Raw genomic sequence first — 27,162 nt, 5'->3', positions numbered from 1 at the left:
TGCAATATATTGTCTGACTCCACCGATGAACTTTGGCAGGGTTTCTGGTATAAATACACATTTCAGCTCATTTATACAGGACTGTTTCGGTGGCTAATGGAACTAGATCTGCAGACTCTGACACATCTACCCACAGTCAACTCCATTTTGTCCTTAAGTTGAATGGGAAAGAGTGGAAAATTGATGGCGGGGGTTTCTGGGTCACTGTAATGAGAGTTTGGCTGAAAAGTACCCATCAGCATCAGATCACTTTCCTCCTAGAAGCCTGCAGATTTCTAGATGCTTTGTGGAGTTTTTGAAGGTAGGAATTTTTGGGACTGTATCAATTAACGGCATTTATTGAGCATTCACCATGTTCAAAGCACTATACTAAACACCAGGGAGAGTTCAGTATAATAGAATTAATAGACATATTTCCTGCCCACAGTAAGTTTTCAGTCTAAAGGGAGAGACAGGCATTAATGTAAATGGTTTATAGGTAAGTACATTATCTATAGTATTATGGCATTAAGATGCCATAATTAAGATGCCATGAAGAGGGGGAGTTTATCACCTGGTTACCACTACTTCTCTGCAATCCTAGAAAAGTGTTTCTGTTCCATCAGGAAAATGTCTACATAGTCTTTGTGGTAGTGGTGCATTTCAATAGAACTTTGAGGAAGGTAGGTATTAAAAAATATTTACATTGCTATACATATCTATGAATCAAGACAAATCTTTGAGAAACTTGGTTGACTAAGGTGTCTACTAAGATGATTTTTGTTATTGGTTTTTATCCTATTGCAAACTTAATGGTATTTATTGGGTACATACTATCGCAGAGTACTGTATTAAGCACTTAGTTCAGTATAACGGAACAGTATATACAGTATATACAGTTAGTTGGTTGACTTGATCCCTGCCTACAAAGAGTTTACAGTCTGCAGGGCTACAGAGATAATTGTTACAAAAAATTTCTGGGGAGAAAGTAAGAGGGTGGAGAAGCTAAAAACAAGTTTGGATGTAGCTAGGAACCAAACCACAACCTTGCAGAAAAGGGTTAGTCTTTAAAGTTTGGGTTAATCCTTAAAAATATGCATTGCTTGTTTTGGTCAATCTTAGGAGCTTTATTTCCCGTGGGTAGCTGAAATTACTAGGGAAAGAAACAAGCCACTGCCCATCCAAAAAAGAGAATTTAGAAGAGTTAAGCCTTCACATTCTTTCTGGAAAGGAAGTCATGTTTCTGAAGCTACTTTTGAGATCGTTTTAATAGATGTTCCTCTTCAGAGAGCTGAGCTATCACTTTGGAGATTGGTTAGTGACATTCTGTGAATGATCACAGTGATGACAAAGCTCTAACCTTCCCAAGAATTTGATTTTACTGCAGCATTTGACACCATTGCTTCTCTCCAGTTTCTTGCAATATCTCTGCACAAAAAGTCTTTGCAAAGTGCTTCCTCATTCAGTCTGTTCGTACAACACCCTGTTGTTTTATGAATCAGCCACTGAAGCTCATTTAAACGCTGCCCAACTCTTGTAATACTGTAACATGCTCTTCAGAGCAAATGGATGATCTTCCATAAAGAAAATTCTGGAAAAGGGAAAGAAAGGCTAGACCCAAGGAATCTAAACTATAGTCTAACTCAACTCAAGAGTTGGGGAAACCAGTCAGCCAACTCTTCATTTTGCCCTAGGCGGGTCAGGAGATATCCATCAAGTCTAGACAAGTAATATTTACCAACAATTGTGCTGGTGTTGGCTTGTTTCTATCTCTTGGGCAATAATTAGAATTTGGATTTTCACCCTGCCCTTACCTGTGTGGAAGTCGGGCAGTATGCAATCCTTCAACTGAGTCCATAGACAAAATAGGTGGAAACCAGGGGAAAATGATCCTAGATTCTTAGATTAGACTCTTGTTGAATGAGTGCATTGAATGAGGTACCTCAATTGAACCAGTGTGGTCTGGTGGAAAGAGCATGGGCCTGGGAGTCAGAGGACCTGTGCTCTCATGCCAGCTCTTCTCTTTTCCTCAGTCTAGGAGAGGAGCAGAACAGAACAGGAGAGAGGAGAATGGAGGCAAGCAGGTTCTGAGAACTCTGAGCTTTGCTGCCTTGAAAGTTCTCAACTCTTTTTCAGCTTGGCTCTAGAGACGTTGGGCCCCTTTCACCTAAAATTTTGGGCCAGAACAATGGCTTTGCCTCTACAGTTGGAAAAAAGCAAGGAGGTGACTGCTTGCTCCTGTGGAGTGGCTGGTTATAATAATGATAGACTTTAGTAAACATTTATTATATGCCAAGTGCTGAGCTAGATACAAAGTAAGCATATCAGACAGTCCCTGCCCCACATAGGCTCAAAGTCTAAAAGAAACTATATTCAGAGTATTCAATTTTCACCAAATCAGTTGAACTTAATTAGATTCAAGTGGGGAGAAAATGACTGTGAATAGTTAAAAACAGTGAACAGAAAATTTGGTCATCTTGTTAGAATGTTGCCTTGGGAGGTCAAAGAGGGGAGCTGTAATTCTAGTTGTAACCCAACAGAATGGTGACCTTGACTAAAAACTAACCTCTCCAAAGCACTTCCATGTATGCACATTCTTGGAAGCACATCATCATCCTCCTCCCATGGAATAGTGCAAGTGGCCACAGGAGTTCCATAGTTTGCTAGGCGGCATGCATGCAAAAGCCAGAGACATCCCTATTCTGACAGAATGACTAGTTAAGACTGTGCAGCCTTGTGATTTGGAAACATACCTTTTGGAAGTGAGCCAAGGGAGCCAGATAATGGTTCCAATCTGAATCTGGCCAACAGTTGCTCTGGGATCTTTAGCAATTCATCAGCATTGCTTCTGTTGACAGGGCACTTTCCAAGACAGATTCTACACCTGCCTCTTTATCTGGTGACTGCTCATCTCCTCCTGGAGAACCTGATAGGAAGAGAAACCATTTAACATTCACATATTGATAACTTAAATAGAATTAGCTGGCATAAACAATTGCAATCAGAGGGGAGTTGGGGAGCCATCCACTAACAAACATATTCTGGATAGTGAGGACATTTAGAAATGCAACTTGATGTTTTTTTGGAGAAATGGGTAAGGAGTCAAGAGGGAAATGGTGAAAAGTGATAAAGAAAAGCAAGCATAATAGTGTTGAGGAAGGAACTGGGGGAGAGAGGAAGGGAAGGAAACTCAATGAATGGCACCTCAAGCAATACAGCTGATTGGTTAAAAACAAAGCACCAAGTAGCCACTGTAAAAGAAGTAACAGGAGATGTGAACTGGATTTTCAGACATTATTATGTCCATACCATTGACTGAAATTTCAACCATATCAATACTGAATAGGGTGGAGGAAAACTCTAAATGAGCCTTTTCAGCCTTGCCAAGAAATTGCCAATAATTTCTTCTTCATAATCATCAACGGTATTTGTCTGCCCGGTTAAACTCAAGCTCTCTGTGCTTAGAGATGGTTACTATTTTATTCTGCATTTCCCAAGAACTTAATATAGGGCACTGCACTAATCAGGTGCTCAAGAAAGACTACTTCTGCTATTATTTTTATCAAGCATTTACTCTGGGGTAAGCCTGAGAAGAATAAGATATTATCCTTACCCTTGAGAAGCTTAAAATCATATATGGGAGATAGACATGAGTGGGCAGAAATGCAGTTGACAATGTTTTTCAAAAGATAGATAAACCCAAGTGGTTAAATTAATCACTTACAAATCAGAAGTTAAATAAGAAATGCTGAAAGGTCTAAGGGGTTGGCATCACTGGAAGATGGGATAATTTAAACCATTTGCATTTGTTTTTGAAACTTTCCCTCCCCTATGAGACTCAATGATTAAAAAAAAAATTGATCAAATTTTTACCAGATATCCATCAGTTAGGTTGATTTGGGCAAGAAGTATTTTCAGAGCTAATTCTTACCGGCTATGTTTCCTCCTATCCGTGGAACCACTGCTATTGGAGCCATGCACGTTTACAGTTATCAATTTTAAATTTTCCTCTTTGCAAAATGATCACTCATTTCTCCACCTAACGCTGACTCCATCCAGTTTGGATGTTTAGAAATCACCATAAAGTGCTGCTGAATCATATAAATTTTAGATTAAAGGAAAACAAAAATCAAATGCCAGGCTTTTTGTTTAATGCTGTCAACTGTCTATACCCAACTAAAATGAAACTCATTAAATGAGTATATTTGGGGGGGGGGTGTCTATTAAATGCTTGGCATCTCATTTGAAAGGAACCAAATTATGCAAATTATGATTCCCTACAATTAGAATGTGAAGAGTAACAGACAGCTACCTTTTTAAGCAGGTTGAGCTTTAATAACTGAAAATAATTCACCAGGGACATTCCAATGTCAGTAGAAGGGGAAAAGGGTGGAAGTGTCCCTACTTCAGTATCCTCAAATTGTGGAAAGTTAATGCATGGTGTATAACTGCAGCATGATTGACCTCCTCCTTTTAAGTTATTTATAGGCAGATTTGTTTTAGTTGAGCTATAAATTAATCAGTTGCTCGTGCAATGCTTCCACTGATGCCCTAAGTTACTCTTTGCCATAACCAAATGTTGAAGTTGCTGACATTGAAGTTCAGACATTAAAAAATTTACTGATGGATATTACTCAGAGGCTAAATTTCTTCATTCAATATGCTCTAACTCCAACTCCGTCTAATAGCGAGAAGCGGCATGCTTAGTGGATAGAGCACGGGCCTGGAAGTCAGAAGGATCTGGCTTCTAATCCCAGCACTAACACCTGCCTGTTATGTTGTGATGGGCCAAGTCACTTAACTTCTTGGGACCTCAACAATCTCATCTCTAAAATGGTGACTAAGACTGTGAACCCCATGTAAGACATGGCTTTGGTCCAAACTGGTTAGCTTTATTATCTACTCCAGTGCTTATTACAGGGCTTGGCACATAACAAGTGCTTAACAAGTACCATAGAAATAAATGCCATAATAATTATTAATATATAGGGGAAAAGTTGTTTTCCTCTACAGTTGCTGCCCTTCTCTGGAGTGGAGGGTAATTGATAGCAACACAATTGTACTCACCATTCCAACCCGGGCCATCAAGCACACAGGAAATATTTGTACCCTGTTGACGGTCTCTCAGAATGTTCTAAAACATTTCCCTGAATGTACCCATTTTATGGACCCCTTAATCCCAGTACCATTTCTCACAGCACCCAGGACAATGGTCTGCTCACAGTGGGTACTGATAAAGATTTTCTGACTAATCTTGAATGGGTTGTCTAATAAGACTAAGGATTTGAATCGTCCTGAAGAATCTATTCTTTCAATATTCCAATTAACCTTGGCTGAAATAATGTAAGGGGAATGGGTAAGAAATGAGGAAAGACACATCACCAGTAAACCAATCACTAGTGTTTACTGAGCAACTACTGTGATGAGAACACTGTACTAAGCATTTGGAAGAGTACCATAGAGTAAATACATTTGGTCCCTGTCCTCAAGAATGAGGTCTCTGTGTGAGATCAAAAGCTACTGGGATAAAGGAGTAAAGCACTGTCATTAAGCTTACGACTCTGAAACTGTGAGAGAACATGACTCTTTCCAAAATGTTTGATATTGTAAATGAATGGAAAATTTTCCATGTTAAGGTTTGCCAGTTGAGACAATTTTCAAATGTCTCAACATGTCCTTACATACCATCCCATACAAACGTTTCTATAGTGCCTTGAGTTTCCCAGCTAGGAAAAACTGGGAAGACTTGGATTTCTGTAGTTTAATGAATCAAGCCCTCAATCTCTGGGCAGTGAGCACGGAAGAGTTCCTGGTTTTCATTTGTCCCAGGAGAAGTGCCAGAACTCTGCCTGCCATTATCACTTCTCTGGCCATGTCTCTGAGCCTGGCGCAGTAAGATTAAACAGAGCTGGGAGACTTTTTTAACAGGCTTGATTACTTCACTGGTGCCCTAGGCCCCGGAAGAGCCTGGGACAATATGACCTAGTGAAAAGAGCATCCAACTGGGATCCAGAAGACCTGGATTCTAATCCCAACCCCTGCCATTTCCCTGCTGTGTGATTGTGGAGAAATCACTTAACTTATCTGGGCCTGTTTTCTCATCTGCAAAATGGGGATACGATACTAGTTCTTCTGCCTCCAAATTATTCATTTATATTAATGGCTGTCTCCCTGTTTAGACTGTACGCTCACTGTGGGCAGTGAATCTGTCTAATAACTCTGTTGTATTGCACTCTCCCAAGCGCTTAGTACAGTGCTCTGTACATAGAATGCACTCATACCTGGTGACTGCTTTATGCATAGTATGTACTCAAATACCACTGTTTGTCCTGGATGATACAAGGGTTGTCAGATCTATTTATAATGTATCTAATCTAGAGCCTAGTAGGATATTCAGCACATAGGGCTTAAGAAATTCCACAACTATTATTATTATCATTATGTCCCAAAGGTCTAGAGCCTAGTCTCAGGAAACTCCAGTCCTAGTAGCTCCCAAAACCTTCCAGAGTCAATCTTCCCTGACTAAGCTCTCCTTTCCTCTTCTCCCTCTCCATTGTGTGTCACCCTTTCTCCCTTTATTCATCACCCCTCCAAGCCCCACAGAACTTATGCATATCTGAAATTTATTAATGTCTGTCTCCCCTTCTAGATTGTAAGCTTGTTGTGGACAGGGATTGTGTCTGTGGTTATACTGTACCCTTCCAAATGCTTAGTACAGTGCTCTGCACACACTAGGTGTTCAATAAATGTGCCTGAATGACTCATGCGGGATTCTCCAGGGATAAGCCGGAAGGCAACTTGAATGTTTGCATTGGAGACAGAGAGGAGAGAGAGAGAGTGAAATTGAAGGTTGGTTAGAGCTGGGGGGTGAGGGATGCATAGTTGCTGGGAATGGAAGTCGCTTATAGACACTGAAGAATTAGCTAGAGTCAATGGCCCTTTAGGTACTTCAGGCCACTTTTCCCTACTCCTCAAGAGGCTCCAGTAGTTGCCCATCTACCTCTGAATCAAACAGAAACTCATTACCATCAGCTTTAAATCACTCAATCAGCAACCCCCTTCTACCCTACCTCACTGATTTCCTATTACATCTCCTTTTGACCACTTTAAGTCTTAACTCCTACAATGCCAATTTACTACTGTACCTTGATCCTCTCTATCTCACCACCAACCCCTTGTTCACATCCTCCTTCTGGCCTGTAACTCTCCCCACCCCCTGCCCCCTTCACATATGAAAGAACACCACTATCCCCATCTACAAAACCTTATTAAAAACACAGCACCTCCAGGAGGTCTTCCTGAACTAATACCTCAGTTTCTCTACTCTCTCTCCCTTCTGTATCACCTAAGCACTAGGATATGTAGACTGTGAACCCGACTTGGGCAGGGATTGTCTCTCTTTGTTGATGAATTGTACTTTCCAAGCATTTAGTACAGTATTCTGCATACAGTAAGCACTCAAATACTATTGATATAAGCACTTGATGTTCACCCCACCCTCAGCTTTACAGCATTTGTGTACTTATCAGAATCCATGGTTGCCTGTATGAAATATGTATACTACACATATATATATGTCCTAGGAAGACATTGGTGAAATTTTCTACATGGATGTCACTAGTATACTATGTTTTTCTTTTACACAAAATAATGTTCTTCTGTTGTATCAGAGCAAAGGAAAGACAACATGATTAATGAAATGGGTAGAAAAGTATTTGTGATCTATTGAGAGAGCAGAATAGTCTCTCATATCCACGTGACTGAAGGACAAGTAGATGGCTGTGAAGTCAGTAGCGTTTCACTGGACACGCACCCCAACATGATGATGTCATGGCTGCCATTTTGTGGAAGCACACTAATTTCATGCAATCCTTAAGCATTTCTTCAGGGGGTGCTCTGAACTTCCCCCCCTTTTTTGTTTTTGTTTGCTGCAGTGTCTTTGCAATCCTCTCCCAGGCAAATGAGAAGGATGAACCACAGAACTAGATGGCAGGAGCTGCCACGGAGGGAAACTTGGTGCCAAAAACGAACAATAAAATTGGACCTGAAAGCAGTTGGCCACCTATGAGAACTGGACAAGGGATGGCTCAGATGCAAAACGGGCTGTCTACGGTAAAGCCAGATGACTGCCACTCTATTAGAGAGTTAAATAATTTAAAGATTCATTTGGGGAATGGTAGAAAAGTGAAACAATTAGGTGTTGGCTGATATTATCATAAACCCAGTAGGGGTAGTTGTTTCTTTCTCAAGTGGCTCAGAACACAAGCCTAGAAATCATGACAGCAACATGATCTGTGTCTGGCTTTAAGTCTGATGTGTTTGGAGATCCATCACAGTCGTTGTTCCAAGTCATTGGTGACATTGCCTGTGGGCATTTCTAATCATAGAACTCCGTGGGTACACGGCAGGGTTACCACTGGCCGATGGCAGGAATTCCCATTAATCTTTTCTGACTGAATGTCTGGCCGAGAGGCTTAACCATCAACGCAGAACATGCCCCATTGTGCCCATCTGATTGACAGCTACTGTAGCAGTCACCCTTAAAATACTTCTGTTTGAGTGTCGGGCCGATTCTAGGTGGTTCTTGGAAAAATCTCGGTAGGGAAGTTCACGTCGGTCAGGATGGCTATGCAAGGAGTGGGGATTGGGTGCCCTCCACGTGAACCTTGGCAAGTCCAGTAAACAGTTCATTCCTGGACCTCAGACTTCCTTGATTATGTAAACTTCAGTTCTCTTGTGAGGGAGATACTGCAACTGTGGGATCTGTTTGTGAAGTACTTTGGTATCTTTATCATTTGCTCATTCTTCCCCGAGATGCAATAAAAACAACCAGCTTGAATTTTATAGTAATAATAATTGGGATGTTTAAGTATTTACTTCGTACCAGGCATACTAGTACAAAAGATAATTGGATCAGACACACCCCCTGTCCCTCATGGGACTCACAGTCTATGTAGGAGGGAAACGGGTATTTTAATCATATTTTACAGATGAGGAAGCTGAGGCACGCGGAGTGAAGTGCTTGGCCAAGGTCACACAGCAAGACAAGTGATAGAATAATAATAATGTTGGTATTTAAGCACTTACTATGTGAAGAGCACTGTTCTAAGTGCTGGGGTAGATACAAGGTAATCAAGTTGTCCCATGTGAGCCTCACAGTTAATCCTCATTTTACAGATGAGGTAAAATGGGCACAGAGAAGTGAAGTGATTTGCCCACAGTCACACAGCTGACAAGTGGCAGAGCTAGGATTCAAACCCATGACCTCTGACTCCCAAGCCCGGGCTCTTTCCACTAGAACCCAGGTCCTATGACTCCTAAATTTGTGATCTTTCCAACTAAGCCACACTGCTTCTGTACCGTTGCAGAAAAGACTAAAAACAATGATACGAAGTATTTTTCCCAGTCATATGAAGCAGAGGTAGAGTTAGAATTATCAAGAACCAGCCTTCTCTAGGTTCTAATGAGCCAGTCCAGGGCCTTGAATGACGATCTTCAGGTTTCAGAGAAGAAGGGGAGAAATTGTGGGAGAGCTAGCTTGATAGTCGTGTGACAGTTTCAAGTTGATTAAATTGGCTGAGCTTCCATTTATATTCCCATAAAATTTATAGGGAGGCAATTTTCATTCAGTCGTATTTACTGAGCACTTACTGTGTGCAAAGCACTATACTAAGCACTATGGAGAATGTAATACAGTTAGGTGAGCCATGTTCTAGTCTTGGCTTGGCCATTTGCCTATTGTGCAAACTTGGGCAAGCCACTCAACTTTTCTGAGCTCCAGTTTCTCAATTAATAATAACAGTGCCAAAGTAAAATGCTTATCTTCTTTCTCAGACTGAGAGACAGGTACTGGATCTGATTTATCTTATAGCTATCCTAGTCCTTTACATTTCTTGGCCACAGTAAGCACTTAATGGGTATTATCATTATTATTACTAGTAGTAGGAATAATAATGATAATTCCTGTCTCTACTTCTCAGGAATCTTCTAAGCTGTGAAACAAAGATTGGTATTACCTTTTTTTTTTTTTAAAGGGAATACAGAGGCTGTTAGACTACCGTCATGACTACCAACGATATTACATGATGCTTTTCCAAATGTTGCGTACAATGCCCTGCACATAGTGCTTGAAAAATAATTGTATTTATGTGCTTACTATGTGCCAGGCACTGGAGTAGATACAAGTTAATTGGGTTGGACACAGTCCTGTGCCACATAGAGCTCAAATCTCAATTCCCATTTTACAGATGAGGTAACAGACACAGAGAAGTGAAGTGTCTTGTCCAGTATCCACAGCACACAGTGGTGGAGCCGGGATAAGAACTCAGGTCCTTCTGACTCCCCGGATTATGCTCTCTCCACTGGACCACTAAGAGACCATGACAGCAGGTACCCTAGGCTTAGTTTCTGACTTTCCCCCAGCCTCGTAGTAAATGCCCATTGCTTGTGCCCATCCCTCTCCCACTGGGGCTAACTTTATGGCTGTCCTTTGTGGTAAGCCTCATGGGGGGACAGCAAGAAGATTAAGTAGACAATCTGGACAAATCTCTCCTCCCAGAGAAAACAGAAGTAGACTAGTACAAGCCTTTGGTTGGAGGGAGATAATGGAATTCTCCTATACACAATTGCTGCTGGATAGAGTTCCACTGACCAGTGGGTAGCCTGTGCTTGAAGAGCAAAATGGGCAGGCCCAAAGGAGGGGAAGCAGGAATAGCGATCTCATCCATCTTGGATTTTCAAGGCATACTTTTAGGTTCCTGCCTTTGGTCATGAGGTCTTCCTGTTGTGCAGAGAGAGATCCTTAATAAAAATAATAATGTTGGTATTTGTTAAGCACTTACTATGTGCAGAGCACTGTTCTAAGTGCTGGAGTAGATACAGGATCATCAGGTTGTCCCACGTGAGGCTCACAGTTAATCCCCATTTTACAGATGAGGTAACCGAGGCACCAAGAAGTGAAGTGACTTGCTCACAGTCACACAGCTGACAAGTGGCAGAGCCGGGATTTGAACCCATGACCCCTGACTCCCAAACCCGGGTATTTCCACTGACCCATCCTTGGGGTTGGCAGCTGATTTTGCCACAGAAAGAACTGGGAAAGGGCAATGCCCAGTGAGGTAGACTAGGGAGCTCATCCTGCACATGTGTGCAAAGGGGAGAGTCCAGTTTGATGCTGGATTAGACAGGAAAGAGTAGATTCCTTGAGCTGTCACTAACTCGGGTACCACTGCATTTTATAATTATCAGCATCAGTATTGGGAAGCTTTTTCACGAAAAGGTTGATATGAAAGATTTCCAAACCAAAGAGAAGCAGGGAATCAATCAGCTACCACTCTCACTTATCCTGGGGCTTCAATTACAGGGCATTCATGCAAGAGGAGTCTTCATCACATGGCTCACTGCACCAGGGCAAACACGCTTAAACCCTCTGATTTAGACAGACACAAATTAAGTTCCACAACCGAACGGTTTCTTAATCACAATGCCAAAGGCCAAAGAGCAGCCTTTCAGTAAATTACACCTAGACCATCTACAGCTTCTTGGGCTATTCTCTTGTCAAATGGGCTATCTGGTCCTAATTGTTTCTTGACAGGAAAGGCAGGGAAAGACAGCAGGCTCTTGTCTCACATAACAAATGGAATTGCTCTGTAGGCACTTGTAATTTACAACATCCTGCGTCTCCGATGATCTTTCTTGGATACAAATGCCTATAAATTGTGAAGCAAGACAGTTCCTTTCCTAAGCTTCTGGAGAGGACAATAAAGTTAATTTTTCTTACCTGCTAAGTTTTCGAGGAGAGGGGGGATCCGTCTGACATATCCTGTGTAGATAACTAGGGACAGTGTAACTCCAGTTGATCGCAGATGCAGTTGAAAATGTGCTGACGATAGCTGTGAAAAATTCCAAGTTGGAAACTGCTTGCTCACACATTTCACTTGGTCTTTCTTCTGTGTTTCTTCATTCTTATGTGTTCAGCTTTTGTCCTTTACCTTTTATTATTAAACCTAAGCTCACCATTCAATAGCATCCGACTAATATTTCTCATGTGGTGGAAACTTTTAAATTGAGTCTATTTTCCCTCATCCTGCTGTGCCTTAGGAGAAATTGCACTTCATCGTGAGAGAGGAGGAGCAGAAAAAGAAGACTGGAGGAGTTTAATGGATTCTCCCCTCAAGCCCAAACTAAGTCATGAAGTTTATTCAGGTCCTGAGGTGGCAGGAATGTGTTGATGGCCATGGTAGGATGAGAGATTCCTCCGGGTGGTCAGTCATTCAGTGACCAAGCTGAAGTTCCCCCTGATTCCTTGCACTACTTCCCTAGGCTCTGTTCAGGAGACCAGTTTGGCATCGGAATTGAGAGAGAGTGTTTTTTCTGGGGAGGAGAGAAGAGCAATTGTTCTTTCTGAAACAATTTTTTTCCCAGCTTCTTTTCCAACAATCAGGGAAGCTGGGAAAGTGTGAGCAAAATACCTTCCATTTACTGCTACACTGTCAACCACCTCTCCTAGATGCTTCCCTCTTTAGCAGAAGCTGCTTGCATTTTTCTGAATTAGAGGTCAAAGTTCTTGATCCACAGCTAGTCTTTCTTTCCACTCAATGCAAAACCACATTTTAGACTACCTTCAGGCACCTTTGTGTTCCCATTATATCCTTGCTACCTAGCATTTCTACTTTCTCCTTTGTAGGTAATCTTTGCCCAAGGTCCACAGAAACTTCAGCCTTTGCTCACTTTCTGGTGTATTTTTGCCTTGCATTCTGGCTAACTGTATCTTACTTAATCAGCAGGTTTCCTCTAAATATTATCATTATTAAGTGCTTCCTGTGTGAAATCCTGCCCACTCTTAAGCATTTGGAAGTAGATGGTTTGAGTCATGTGGTCTTTATAGAACAGTTCTATTCAAGGAGCATAAAGTACTTTGTTACCCCTCCTGGATCCTTACAAGATCTCAGTTAGATTTCCACCCATCTTCAAAACCCTAGTAGACAAGCAGCACAGCCTAGTGGAAAGAGCATGGATCTGGGAGTGAGAAGACCTGACTTCTAATCCCGGCTTTGCCATATGTCTGCTGTGTAAATTTAGGAAGTCACTTAACTGCTCTGTGCCTCAGTTACCCTATCTGTAAAATGGGGATTAAATCCTATTCCCTCCTACTTAGACTGTGAGCCTCATGTGGGAGAGGGACTGGGTCCTACTTGATTAATTTGCATCTACCACAGCACTTAGACCAATTCTTGGCAGATAGTAAGTGCTTAACATGTACCATAATTATTATTAGTAGTAATAATCCCCATTTTACAGATGAGGTAACTGAGGCACAGAGAAGTTAAGTGACTTGCCCACTGTCACACAGCTGACAAGTGGCAGAGTCGGGATTCAAACACATGACCTCTGACTCCCAAGCCCGGGCTCTTTTCACTGAGCCACGCTGCTTCTCATCTTGCTTGAGGTTATCGAAGGAATGATTGAGATGGGAATTGAATCTGAGTCTCTTGCCCCTCACCTTTGGGACTTTCTCTAAGTGGCCTGTGGTTGTCTGTTGAGCAGTGGAGGATAGACCAGGGACCCTCAAGCTATTTACGTTTGTTTGTAAATGAGGAGGTAAGGTGAGGGAAGTGGGAATGTTAGGTGAAGGATGTATTTTGAGGGAAAGAAGTACTGAATGAAAGTTATTTTTCCAGAGAGGGCCCTCAGCTATTGAGCCACTGTAGCAAATCAAGTTGACACTGATTAATCATAGGTAGAGCTGGAATTAGAACCTATGTCCTCTGACTCCCAGCCCCAAGTTCTTTCCACTAGACCAGTTTGCTTCTCATTTGCTTGCTTGCTGTGTGACTTTGGGCTAGTCACTTAACTTCTCTGTGCCTCAGATTCCTCAACTGTAAAATGGGGATTGAATACCTTATCTCCTTTGTATTTATACTGTGAGCCCCATGTGGAACAGGGAGTGTGTCCGACCTTATCTTATATAATAATAATAATAAATAATGTTGGTATTTGTTAAGCGCTTACTATGTGCCGAGCACTGTTCTAAGCGCTGGGGTAGACATAGGGGAATCAGGTTGTCCCACGTGGGGCTCACAGTCTTAATCCCCATTTTACAGATGAGGGAACTGAGGCACAGAGAAGTTAAGTGACTTGCCCACAGTCACACAGCTGACAAGTGGCAGAGCTGGGATTCGAACTCATGAACCCTGACTCCAAAGCCCGCGCTCTTTCCACTGAGCCACGCTGCTTCTCCGTGCTTATATGTACCCCAGTGCTTAGAACAGTGCTTGGCAAATAGTAAGCACTTACTAAATACCATTATTATTCTTAAATTCAAGGCATAGTAGAAGAACTTCTATCCTTTGATTCAAGATTATACTGCTAAAGGGTTTGTTTTTAATTTCACCTACTGGCATCATGAGTAGGATGGCTTTAAGCAGAGACTTCATGATTTCTTGATTGAATTTTAAAATCTCTCCTAAAGTAGTATGTTTTCAATTTAGGCATAAGCAGCAGGGATAGATGAAATCTTCAAGGTGACCTGTGTCTTCAAAAAATTTAAAAAATGGATTTCACTTTGCAAGAGGTACTATAAAAATAAGGCAAAATGCTAAAGTAAATTGATCTCAAGGTCTATACCTAAAGCTAATGCCAAATTGACAGTGAAGTTTCTCCTGATCTGCTGATAACATAGATAAGATCTACTGCTAGCCAAGATCTCTTCTTGTATTTTTGATAGGAAATGTGGCCTAGAGGTTCATCTAGTAAAATCCTAACAGGAGCACTGTTTTTGTGACAGGTAAGACTGGTGATATACTGGCTACATAATAATTGCTTTCAGGTGTAGCACTTTTCCTGCCTGAAAGTGAAACAGGAAAGTAAATTCAGTGATCTCTCTTTTTTTTTCTTTCCAGTGGCATTTGTTAAGCACTTACTATGTGCCAGGCACGGTTCTAAGTGCTGGGGTAGATGAAAGATAATTGGGTTGGACACAATTCTTGTCCCACATGAGGCTTATGTTCTGAATCCCCATTTTGAGAGACATAAACTCTATAACTCTAAACAGCTTGTTGTGGGCAGGAAACATGTCTACTAACTCTGTTGTATTGTACTTTCCCAAGTGGTTAATACAGTGTTTGCACACTGTAAGCACTCAATTAATGTCATTGATTATTTGATCACATTAACAGGTGAGAATTTCCATACTCATCAAGTCATTTCTGTTATGGTTGGTCATTATCTGGACATAATTTTAAGCTGGAAAAAAGTGACCTCTGCATTTACATATCTCAATCAATTAAATTTATTGAATGCTTACTGTGTGTAGAGCACACAGGAGGATAGAGAAGCAGTGTGGCCTCGTGGATAGAGAATGGACCTGGGAGTCAGAAGGATAGCTGGCTTCTAATCCTCATTCTGCTATTTGCTGTGTGACCTTGGACAAGTCACTTAACTTCTCGGTGCCTCAGGTACCTTATCTGTAAAATGGGTAGTAAGACTATGATCCCCTTGTGGAACAGGAACTGTCCAACCTGATTACCTTGTATCTATCCCAGCGATTTAAACAGTGCTTGACATGCTTAACAAATACCATTATCATCATCCATACAATATAACAGACACATTCCCTGACCACAGTAAATTTACAGTCTAGAGGCTGAGACAGACATTAATATAAATTAAGGAAATGAACATAGGTGCTGTGGAGCTGAGACAGGAGATGAATAAAGGGAGTAAGTCAGGGTGGTGCAGAAGGGAGTGGAAAAGAAGGGAAAGAGTGCTTGGGGAAGGCCTCTTGGAAGAGATATGCCTTCAAGAAGCCTTTGAAGTGGGGTAGAGTAATTGTCTGCCGGATATGAAGAGGAAGGGCATTCCAGGTCATAGGCAGGATGTGGGTGAGAGTTCGGTGACGAGATAGATGAGGTTGAGTTAGCAACTCAGAAGCATCTCAGTTAGCAGTGAGAAGATTAGCATTAGAGGAGAGAAGAGTGCGGGCTGGGTACTAGTAGGAGAGTATTGAGGTGAGGTAGTGGGGAATAAGGTGATTGAGCACTTTAAAGCTGTCGGTAAGGAGTTTAGGTTTGATGCAGAGGTGGATAGATAAGCAATGGAGGGTTCTTGAGCAATGAAGAAATAAGGACTGAACATTTTTTGTAGAAAAATGATCCAAGTAGCAGAATGAGATATGGACTGGAGTGCGGAAAGACAAAATGCAGGGAGATCAGGAAGAAAAATAATACAGCAATCAAGGTGGGGATAGGATATGTGCTGGGATTATGATGGTACCAGTTTGGATGGAGTGGAAAAGATGATTTTAGTGATGTGCAGGTTGAACTGACAGGACTTAGTGATTAAATATGTGGGTTGAATGAGAGAGAAGAGTCAAGGATAATGCCAAGGTCAAGGCTTGTGAGACAGGAAGGGTGGGGGTGCTGTCTTCAGGGATGGGAAAGTCAGAGGAAGGACAAGGTTTGGGTGGGAAGATAAGAAGTTCAGTTTTAGACATGTTAAGTTTGAGGTCATGCAAGTCATCCAAGTAAAAATTCCTTGAAGGAAGGAGGAAATGTGAGACTGCAGAGAGGGAGAGAGATCAGGGCTGAAGATGTAGATTTGGGAATCTGCATAGAGGCAGTAGTTGAAGCCATGTGAGTGAATGACTTCTCCAAGGGAGTGGATGAAGATGGAGAATAGAAGGGGACCCAGAACTGAGTCTGAAGGAATCCCACAGTTAGGGGATGGGAGGCAGAGGAGGAGCCCACAAGAGAGACTGAGAATGAGAGGCCAGAGAGACATGAAGAGAACCCAGAGAGGATTGTATCATTGGCTAGAGATGATGAAATTGAGTGTCTGTCCAAGTTGGTGAGTGTGTGATCTGGGGTGGAGCAGGAGGTCAGTGGAGTTGAGGGGTGATAGAAAACGGGCAGCGTAAGGATTGTCAGGAACATCTACATGGATATTTTGAAGTCCCCAAGGATCAACGTAGGGATGGAAAGAGAGAATAATGTGAGAAAGGAGTCAAAATGGTTCAAAAAGTTGGAGGTTGAGCCTGGCAGGGCAGTAGATATGATTCTTACTATTATCTGTAGCGGGTGGATGATATGGGCTTCCAAGGAAGGGAAAGAAATGGCTGGGGGAGGTGGAATGGTGCGAAAGTGGTATTGGGGTGCAAGAACGAAGCCAACACCTCCTCCTTTCCCAGTGAGTCTGGGGGAGTGGGAAAAGATGTGGCCCCCTCTGGAGAGAGCAGCAGGGGAAACCGTGGCTCTGAGGAGAGCCAGATTTCAGTGATGGCAAGGAGGAGCAGTGAGTGGATTAGGAACAGGTCAAGGATGAAGGGAAGCTTCTCCATGATAGGGCTGGGGTTCCACAGGCCACATTTGGCTGAGGCTGTGGGCGGGGGATGTGGGGAGGGTGGTGATCCTTAAGGGCTGAAGAGCCAAGTTAAGATCCATCTTTCTGGGATAAGAAAATGAGCAAACAGGGAAGCCAATTTCCAAACACCTCCTGATCTAGAATGAATTTTAGCTCTGTTCTTTCCTGAATTTCATTTGCCAATAAATTCAAATACACAATGGGTTAGTGATACTGACAGGTTGTCTTGTTTTTTTCACTAGCTTTTGCTAGGGACGTACACTGGGGTTTTAGCCCCAACATATTTTGAGGGATAAGGTCATGAAAGATCTACTTATTTGAAAAAAGTGTTAGGTGTTTGGGTAGTGAACTGGGATGATGCAAACTGAAACCACTTAAAACCATGACTGTAATTTCCTGGAAGATGTGTAGACGGGAAGGAGAGCGGTGCTCAGCTACTCAGACACAGCCCTATTGCAGATTTAAGTATCTTTGGCCTGAGCTTCCTGTTACTCTGTGAGTCAGCCAACGAAGACTGAGAGTCCTGGGAACTCTGAAGAATCGTTAAAGCAATTGCTTTCCCAAGCCCATGGCCAGCTGGGTAGATTGGCCAGCTGCGTAGATTTGCCAACTTGGTATATTTACCCTTAACACCCTTTGCCATGTATTCAAACAGATCACTCGTAGTGTTGATTCTGATCCTTCTAGATCTTTTAGTGGTTCTGAGCCTGTTCTGGATAATTGATTTCCTTTGAATACACTTTCGATTCCTTGGAATAGAGAAATCCAAGCACCCCCAACTCCAAGAGTCAATTGATAATACTTACTGAGGTCTTATTATATGCAGAACACTTGTACTAAGTACTTGCAAGAGTAGGGTAGTGTTGGTAGACATGATTCGTGGCCTCAAGAAGCTTAGTATGGGGGACAGACATTAAAATAAATTAGATTATGGGAAGAAACACTAACTAATCATTCTGGCCCCTAATTCTAGTCATAGGAGGCAGTGTGGCCTGGGAGAGGGATATTAGGACTGGGAGTTAGAAGACCATGGTTCGAGCCCCAGCTCTGCCATGGGCACGTAATGTGACTTTGGGCAAGTTGATTAACCTGTCTGGGCCTCAACTTCATCATCTGTGAAGTGGGGGTAAAATAGATTGTGAGCCTTGTAGTGGACAGATATTGTCTCATCACATAACCTTGATTCCATTCACTCATTCAATCGTATTTTTGAGCACTTAGTGTGGTAGAGCACTGTACTAAGTGCTTGGGAGAGTTCAATAGATATTCACATGCAGGGAGTGCTACATAAACATTCAACATTCAGTCACATTATTCAGTGCTTACTGGGTGCAGAGCACTGTACTAAATGCTTGGAAAGTACAATACTGCAATAAAAAGAGAATATCCCTGCCCACAACAAGCTCAGTCTATTATTATTATTATTGTTATTATGAATTGTATAGATTTTGGTTAAAAGAAACTGACTCTGGATCAATTTCTTATGTTCTTTTGTTGTTGGAAAAGCTAATCTGAATGTACAGTTCCCCGTCTAGTTTTAACCATAATGTAAGGTGGTTATATCTTCTCACAGATCAAGATAGATCCTCAAGTGCAAAGAAATAGGAGAGGTATGGCGTTCAAACAATCAATGGGTGAGCTTTGAAGCCCTTTTGGAACTGTTTGCAATCCAGAGGAGTTATATAGCACATTAAAGATCTCTGGGAATGAAGCATAAGCATAGATTCCTGGCTGCCTGAGCCCTCGGGAGGCCTTGGTATTTTTGGTGATTACTGGAGAACATATTTGGGAGACTTGGGAAAGCCAAGTGTGATGCCCAGACGTCAGATTTCCTTTGTACTTTGGCCAGCACCATCTTTGGTTGAGACCACCATAGATCTTCACTGGGATTGGATTCTTGACAGTTCAGGATTCCAATGAGAACTAAAGAGGGAAGCACTGAAAATGCCAGATAAACCCAAACACATAAAGTTTGAGTCACAAAATTTGGCACCAGAGACTGCTAGAGAAACAAGGCAAGACTCATGAAGGGAATTCTGAAAAGACAAAAAAAATGGAAACAAAGCAGAAGGAGTGTTAGTTTAAGATGAAGGGTCATCGCACACATGTTTTGGAGGTGTACATCCTCCTAGGTAGATACAGCACCGAATGCCTTTATTTTCAATATTTTATTAGTGTCTAGTCTTCTTCTGCTGTGGCTCTTGCCACTGGATTTCATGGCTCAGATGGGTGCCTGTGTTCTGAGGGACCTGAGAGGAGAGTGCAACAGCTAGGGATTAAGTTGAAGACAAATTCATATGCCAACCAAATGCCTCTTAAGCAAATCACAACCCCTTACCCTGTCGCAAATCTAACTTTATGTATGAACAAGAGAGACTCCTCTCATACTAAGGTGTGCAGTAGGAAAGCACCGTGGCATAGTGGATGGAGCTTGGGACTGGGAGTCAGAGGACCTGGGTTCTAATTCTGGCTCTGCCACTTGTCTGCTATGTGATCTTGGGCAAGTCACTTAACTTCAGTTACCTCATCTGTAGAATGGGGATTGAGATTGTGGGACATTGACGGGGTCCTCTCCTTCTCCCATGTTAGCTCAGCTGCCTGGCCATTTCACTAACCATCTGATTTATCTCCAGCGGTCGGGCTAGGGAATGAACAGTAAAACGACAGTATTTGTTGCTGGAAGGTTTGGAGGAGGATGACTTTGAAACTGTTACTGAAAAAAGATCTGTGGATTTTTATGGATTCATTTTATCTTCCTCCCCTGATTAGCTTGTGTCTACCCGACCACTTAATATGGTGCTTGACACATAGCAAGCGCTAAACAAATACCATTAAGAAGAAGAAGAAAGTAGGGGGAAGGGTGGGAAACTGGAAGAAGGCTGACCATTAAGGAATGATAAAGAGGTTTCTGGGGTTTGCAAAAGCAGAAGAAAAATAGAATTAAAAGCTTGGCTACATAGAAATAAAGCTTCAAGCCATTTGTAAGTAACATTCAAGTTTTCAGTGTTCTTTCTGAAATATTTAAGGAAACACAGGAGGTGAAGTAATTCAGACATATCCCTCTGGTACCATCTTAGGCAGCTTCACCCTAAAAGTTAATAAAAATAACCTGTATATAGGACTTCAAGAAATGGTAAAATATAAAAGAAAGTTTTTGCCTTCAGACAGATTTTTTCGAACATCTCATAACAGTAGAACTTCAGGGCTTTCTTTCAAAGGTATGTCTAAGTCTGTTCCACAGTGCAGCCTGAGGAACAGACTGGTTAACGCAAACCTTCCCACAAGTTTCTCAAGCCAGTTGTGTGAATTGCTAACAGGGGAGTTGCGTCGTCAGATTCAGGGAAAGTCATTTTCATTTGGCGTTCTGCATGTAAAAAATATGAGCTTAGTATTCCTGCTCTTTGCGGTCAAGCGAGGGAAAATGGAAATTCAGGGAAGTGGTGAGGGAATTCAAGTGGCCCCATGCAACACAGTGATTCAGGGCCTGTTTATCCACTTCCTGCTATAGCCAGGTCCCACTTTACTGCCTGGCCATTTCACTATCCATTTAGGCAGGGAAGCAGCGTGGCTTAGTGGAAAGAGCATGGGTTTGGGAGTCAGAGGTCGTGGGTTCTAATCCCAGCTCTGCCACTTGTCTGCTGTGTGACTTTGGGCAAGTCACTTAACTTCTCTGTGCCTCAGTTACCTCTTCGGTAAAATGGGGATTAAGACTGTGAGCCCCATGTGGGACAACCTGATAACCTTGTATCTAACCCAGTGCGTAGAACAGTGCTTGGCACATAGTAAGTGCTTAACAAATACCATTATTATTATTATTATACCATCTCCAGAAGGTGGGCAAGGAAATGATCAGCAAAATATTTGCTGTTGGAAGACTTGGAGGAGGATGACTTTGAATCTGTTACCAAAAAAAGATGTGTGGATTTTAAGGATTCATGTCGTCATCCTCTCCTGTTCTCCAAGAAAATTGGGAATTGGCAGGATTCCTTTGGGAAGAAAATATGGAAACCTGGAATCTAACAGTGAGCAGACAGACAGGAACATGAACTATATCCAGCCTCACTTATTCCAATGTCTTTCTTTTTCAGTGACTGAGATGGAGGTGAAGGACGTTTTCCATATATATATACAACAACTTCAGCATTGTTCATATATGTATATATGAACAATGTTACTCACAAATGGTTTAATGAAATGACTAAAGTTTGGCTTAAAGATCAGAAGGCACGAGCCAGTTTCCAGATGAATTTTACCTCTTCATCATATATGTATAATATGAACAATGCTGAAGTAGTTGGATCTACACCAAACTGGAATCCATGCATAATACTGAACTATGGTTCTCTGGGACCAAAGAAGACTGACAAATATTTTGGAGGCAATTGCACTGAAGAACAATCCAGCTAAGAAATTGGGGTGTAGTTTTGAAAGATGATATTGAGAAGCAAGAAATCAAGGGGCAAAATTATACCTGGAGCAGATGGTCCCACTTTAACAGGATAATATTAAACAACATCTGACATCAGCTAATCAATGAGTCAGGGATGTGTATTGAGAGCTTAGTGTGTGCAGTGTACTAAGAACTTGGGAGATCACAGTACAATAGAGTTAGAAGACATGGTCCCTGACACAAGGAGCAATTTTCATTCAAGTTATTTCTTTTTGAAATCTCTTTGTGGTCTCAAGGAAGGTATTTCTTGAAACTTGATGGGGGCAATTAAAGGTATTTGGGAGAGGCAGTTAAAGGAGTTGAATAGAAAGGAAGATCCAGGCAGGTGAGAATTGTCAGTGTTGAAGGAAGGAAATTTTAATCATATTACTTAATGGAGAAAATGTTAGGCTAGAATCTTCTGAATTGAAAAGAGAAGGAGAATGACTAGAAGATAACAGACATGTCAAAAATGGGTAAAAAGAAAATGCCATTTCTATTAAATATAAAAATTAAATTCAAGCATTGGGGGATGATGAATAATCAGTTGAAGTTATTTAGATCATTTACCGACTCAGATATAGACATCCACTCCAGATGATTCAGAAATCACATGAAATGATTTCAAGAACTAGTGCCTAGTAAATGAATGGGTAGGCTAGAAGGAACCATTACTTTAAACACTTGCATATGGGGGAGAGAGCAGAGGGGAAGACAGACAGGCTATAGTTGTCAAATTAAAGAAGACAGTCCTGGTAGTGAGTTCCTACCAGTTCCTATGAGTGTTACTGGAAAGACTTATGTGTAATCGGTGACCCATTCCACAACTTGGAAAGTTTACCCTTTGTCCGGCTGATTTTGTTTTCCATTGGTAGAGTCTCCAGCTGTTTTTGAAACAAATGAATAGTCTGAATATCTTTTAATATTTTTGAATATTAGAAAATCTTGTCAATTTAGAATTTTTTTTAATTTTTACTACTCTTTTAAAGAGAAAAAAGTCTTAGAAAGTGGGTAGAATCACCAATGGTTTGGGAAAAATTCATCTGGAGACTGGCCTGTGCCTTTTGACCTTTAGCTGGACAGACTTTAGTCATTTCATCAAATAAGAATTATTAAATTAAAGGGAATAAAATTGTTAGTGAAACATCAATCTTTTGAGAGGTGGGCAGAAATTCCTACCAAAACATGGAATATGAAATTTACTTTCACAGATAATGTTTTTCCCTTGGAACCCTGCCCCTTTTAATCTAAAAGTTGTGCAAATTTGGAATAGAGAAGCAATGTGGCCTAGTGGATAAAGCACAGGTCTGGGAGCCAAAGGACCTGGGTTCAATCCCAGCTCCATCACTTGTCTGCTCTGTGACCTTGGGCAAGTCACTTCTCTGTGCCTCACTTACCTGATTGGTAAAATGGAGTCTGACTGTGATCCTCATGTGGGACATGAACTGTGAAAATGTGGTTACTATGTTACCTACCCAATGCTACCCCAACATATTCACTTATACAATGACAATCAGGCCCACACACTTTCACCTAACCAGTCACACCATCGTGCTTATTTTTATCACCATAGATCATAAATGGTATTTACTCAACACTCACTAAATGCTTGGGAGAGTAGACTGCAACAGATTTGGCAGACAGGTTCCCTGCCCACAGTGAGTTTAACGTCTAGAGGGGAAGACAGATGTTAATATAAAGGAATGACACCCCCACACCCTCTCACTAAGCTTCAAGCCCCAGGAAGACCTGCTCGGCAGAACCTAGCAGACACAATACTTCCACTGAGTGCCTTATGTGGGACAGAGGCTGTGTACAATTTGATTAACCTGTACCGATCCCAGCACTTAGATAAGTGCTTGATGCATACTAAAGGCTTAACAGAGACCATAATTGTCATTACAAGGTTAGAAAGGAAAACTATTGTTGTGTCCCCAGAATTCATATTGCTGCTGCCTGGCATGGAGCTAGTAAGCAAGGACCCTTTCTCTGGGGCCAGCAGAAGCTGGAAAGAGCACTGGGAACTCCTGACAGTCATTGGCTCTGGCTGCTCTTTACATCTGCAACTGTCACATAAAATAATGGCTGTATTTGTTAAGCACTTACTGTGTTCCGAGCTCTGCAATGAAGCACTAGGGCAGGGACAAGCTACTTTCCACTGGTTCTTCTGCCTGCTTTCCTGGCCATCGTCACTGCCTTCATCCAAAGCAGAGAAGCTCTGCCACTTGCCTGTTGTGTGATTTTGGGCAAATCACTGAATTCCTCTGTGCCTCAGCTTCCTCACCTGTCAAATGAGGATTAAATACCTGCCCTTTCTATTTTAATAATAATAGTTATGGTACTTGTTAAATGCTTACTATCTGCCAAGAACTGTTAAAAGCGCTGGGGTAGATGCAAGATAATCAGGTTGGACACAGTCCCTGACCCACATGGGGCTCATACTCTTAATTCCCATTTTACATATGCAGGAACTGAGGCATAGAAAAGTTAAGTGACTTGCCCAAGGTCACACAACAGACCAGTGGTGGAGCTGAGATTAGAACCTAGGTCCTTCTGACTCCCAGGCCCGTGTTCTATCCAATAAGCCATGCTGCTTTGCTTCTAACTTGATTGACCTGTTTCTATCCCAGTGCTTAGAACACTGTGTGACACATAGTAAGTGTTCAACAAATGTCATAATAAATTATCTTATTGGCCTTCTGCCTGACAGTGGAAGCAGATGACGTCACGCATGACTGGCCAGCCAAATGTGGGTTGCCTGGTGAAAATGTTAAATTTTCCCCATGTGCATTGATCTCCTTCCTCCCTGTGCGGGACTCCTTTTGAAGTGAAGAGCTGCTCCAGGCCCAGGGCAGGAAGCATACACAATGGGAGGTTGGGAGCACTTTTCCCATTTTACAGAAGGGGAAAAGTCAAATGCCAAAAGGAGGAGGAAGAGCTTATTCAGGGTCACGTAGTAAACCATTGGAAGAGTTGGAAACTGAGCCCCAGGGTATAGAGTCCATATTCTCTGTGTTGATTCTTGACTAATCCCTCTTCCTTACAGATGTTTATGGAAAACAGATGTGCCACTGTGGAATAAGTAGAATTAGTTTTGCCTACTTCTGTTCTGAATATGGATATGCATCTGCATTACACATCCAGATCCAAAGTGTTTTACACTGGAAAACTTGGAAATCAGGCGAGCATGATAGGAATAGGCACAGGCCAGAGGAGAGATGAGATGCCACTTTTTCAGAGAACCTTTCCCTCTGCATTATTTTGATGATGATGAGGATGATTACATTTATTAATCTTATTAAGCTTACTATGTGTCAAATATCATTCTAAGTGCTGGGGTAGATACAAGTTAATCAGTTTGGATACGGTCCCTGTCTTACATGGGGCTCACGGTGTAAGTAGTAGGGGAAGAAAGTATTTAACCTTCATTTTACAGTTGAGGAAACTGAGGCACAGAAGTTAAGTGACTTGTCCAAGGTCACACAAAGAGCAATTGGCAAAACTGGAATTAAAATCTAGGTCCTGACTCCCAGACCCATGCTCTTTCTACTAGGCCAAGCCATTTCTCTATTCTCCTCTGTGTATAGTCTTGATTCTCTTCTCTTTTTCCTTTGTTCTTTGAATGAGACACTAATCTGGCACTTTGGTACTCACCCCATCCCCAGGGCACTTAAGAACTTATATCCCTGTTGTCTGTGGCTGCCCTTTCCTGTGATTTTAATGTCAGTCTCCCCTTCTATATTGTAAGGTTCTTGAGGGCAAGGATCGTTCCTAGCAACGTTACTGTTCTCTACCATGCATTTAGTACACAGTGCTTTGTGCATAGTAGACACTCAACACCACTGATTGATTGATCATAGTGATCAATGGGGCTGTAGGTAATGTAGCAAAGGAGTTAGAGGACATATTTCAGCAAGAAGATGAGCATACACACAAAGTTTGCTTATTTGCACAGCTCAGAACACATACCCTATGATTACTGGGAATCTTGTGACAACCTAGGTAAAAGTAGTTAAAAAGAGTAAATATTAGCAATTATCATTTTTTTTTGGCGGGGGAGGGATTCCTGCATTTTATCCTGAGGATTTCATAGTCCAGTTACCCAAGATGAATTAAATCCTGGGATAATATTGAGACCTACTGCCAAGCAGTTCTTCCAATCACTCTTTTCTGCTAACCTTTTCTTAAAAAAATTAGAACTTTTGGCTATTAATAAAATGAACTGATTTGAGTTTTTCTCCTTTCCTTTCCATGTATACTTTCTGGAAGAGGAGGTGTTAATCAGTAGAGAGGTTCAACTGCAGGCAACAGAAGTGATAGAATAGGAAATCAATCAGTAACATTTGTTCAGTGCTTACAGTGTGCAGAGCACTGAGCTTGGGGCTTGGGAATGTATGCTACAACAGAGGGAAGCAGAGATATTAGGTAATTCACAAATTGGGTAATCAGGCCCTAGAAAGTGGAAAACTGCCTAAAATGCTTTGATAATGGTTCAGGTGATGATTTATAGCTCACTAACCACATGGCAGAAAAGTAGTCCTTTTATTGGCTGCATTTTCATTTCCTGTAGGAAACATTGTGAAAAATCAATTGATTAAAAAAAGATTTCTTAGGAACTCCACAACCCTGAAACGCTAAAAGACTTCCTTTACCTTCTATTCTGTAATCACATTCAGGCACTTGTAAAACTCAAGAATGATTTTAGAACAAACAACCTTCTCCAACTTTGAGCATAACAGTCTTCATGGTAACTGTATGTAAGCAGATCCCAGACTCTCTGCAAGAAGTTCTTTCGGGCCCTGGATGGAACTTCAGGCTAAAATTATTTGTGCTGTGATATGTTGAGGCATTCTAAATGTCAAGGGGCTCTTAGCTACTGTGGCTAAAAGCCACTGAATCAGCCATAAATTAAATGCACACTTCAAATGACAATGTAAAACAATAATGAAATAGGTAGAAACAATAGTCCATAAAAGCATAAGTGATTCTGGAACCTGGGCAGTGTTGGCTGCCCTTGACATTCTGACAGTTCAGAAGTTGGTAAGAAGGAAGCGCAGATGGGCCAGTATGCATTGGTCCCCATAGACTCACTTTTGTTGTCAAATTGCCGGAAAATAATGAAAAAGGCCGAAGTCTGAATGACTCACTTCATATACAATAGGAAAAAATCAGAGAAGAATAAGGACCACCTTACACATGACTTGTAGGAAGAAAGCCTAGTTCACAACACCCAAGGCATGTGCGTGTCTGATGCTTGCTCTCTAATCAATGCTGTGGTTGTTCCCGGAAGAGAGAATGAAGTGTTTAGATAAGGGTAAATGACTTGATGATTAGCTAGGGTAAGGTTAGGACTGCAAAGGTTGGAAAAATCATGGATGTGTTGAAAAATAACCGGG

General features: G+C 41.7%; 1 long non-coding RNA gene across 1 annotated transcript in view; it reads left to right on the top strand.

Annotated features, from left to right (window-relative positions):
* The window catches only part of LOC114815668, a 33,118-nt gene extending 11,291 nt beyond the window's left edge, over positions 1–21,827 (top strand). Inside the window, exons 2-3 of the long non-coding RNA XR_003763468.2 lie at positions 7,914–8,091; positions 21,426–21,827. This is a non-coding gene — a long non-coding RNA (uncharacterized LOC114815668). The remainder of the gene's footprint in view (positions 1–7,913; positions 8,092–21,425) is intronic.
* Positions 21,828–27,162: the final 5,335 nt, after the last annotated feature.

The sequence above is a fragment of the Ornithorhynchus anatinus genome, chromosome 12, assembly GCF_004115215.2.
Source record: "Ornithorhynchus anatinus isolate Pmale09 chromosome 12, mOrnAna1.pri.v4, whole genome shotgun sequence".
Classification (NCBI taxonomy): domain Eukaryota; kingdom Metazoa; phylum Chordata; class Mammalia; order Monotremata; family Ornithorhynchidae; genus Ornithorhynchus; species Ornithorhynchus anatinus.
The sequence above is the reverse complement of the archived record's forward strand: the minus strand, read 5'-3'. Positions and strand labels throughout refer to the sequence as shown.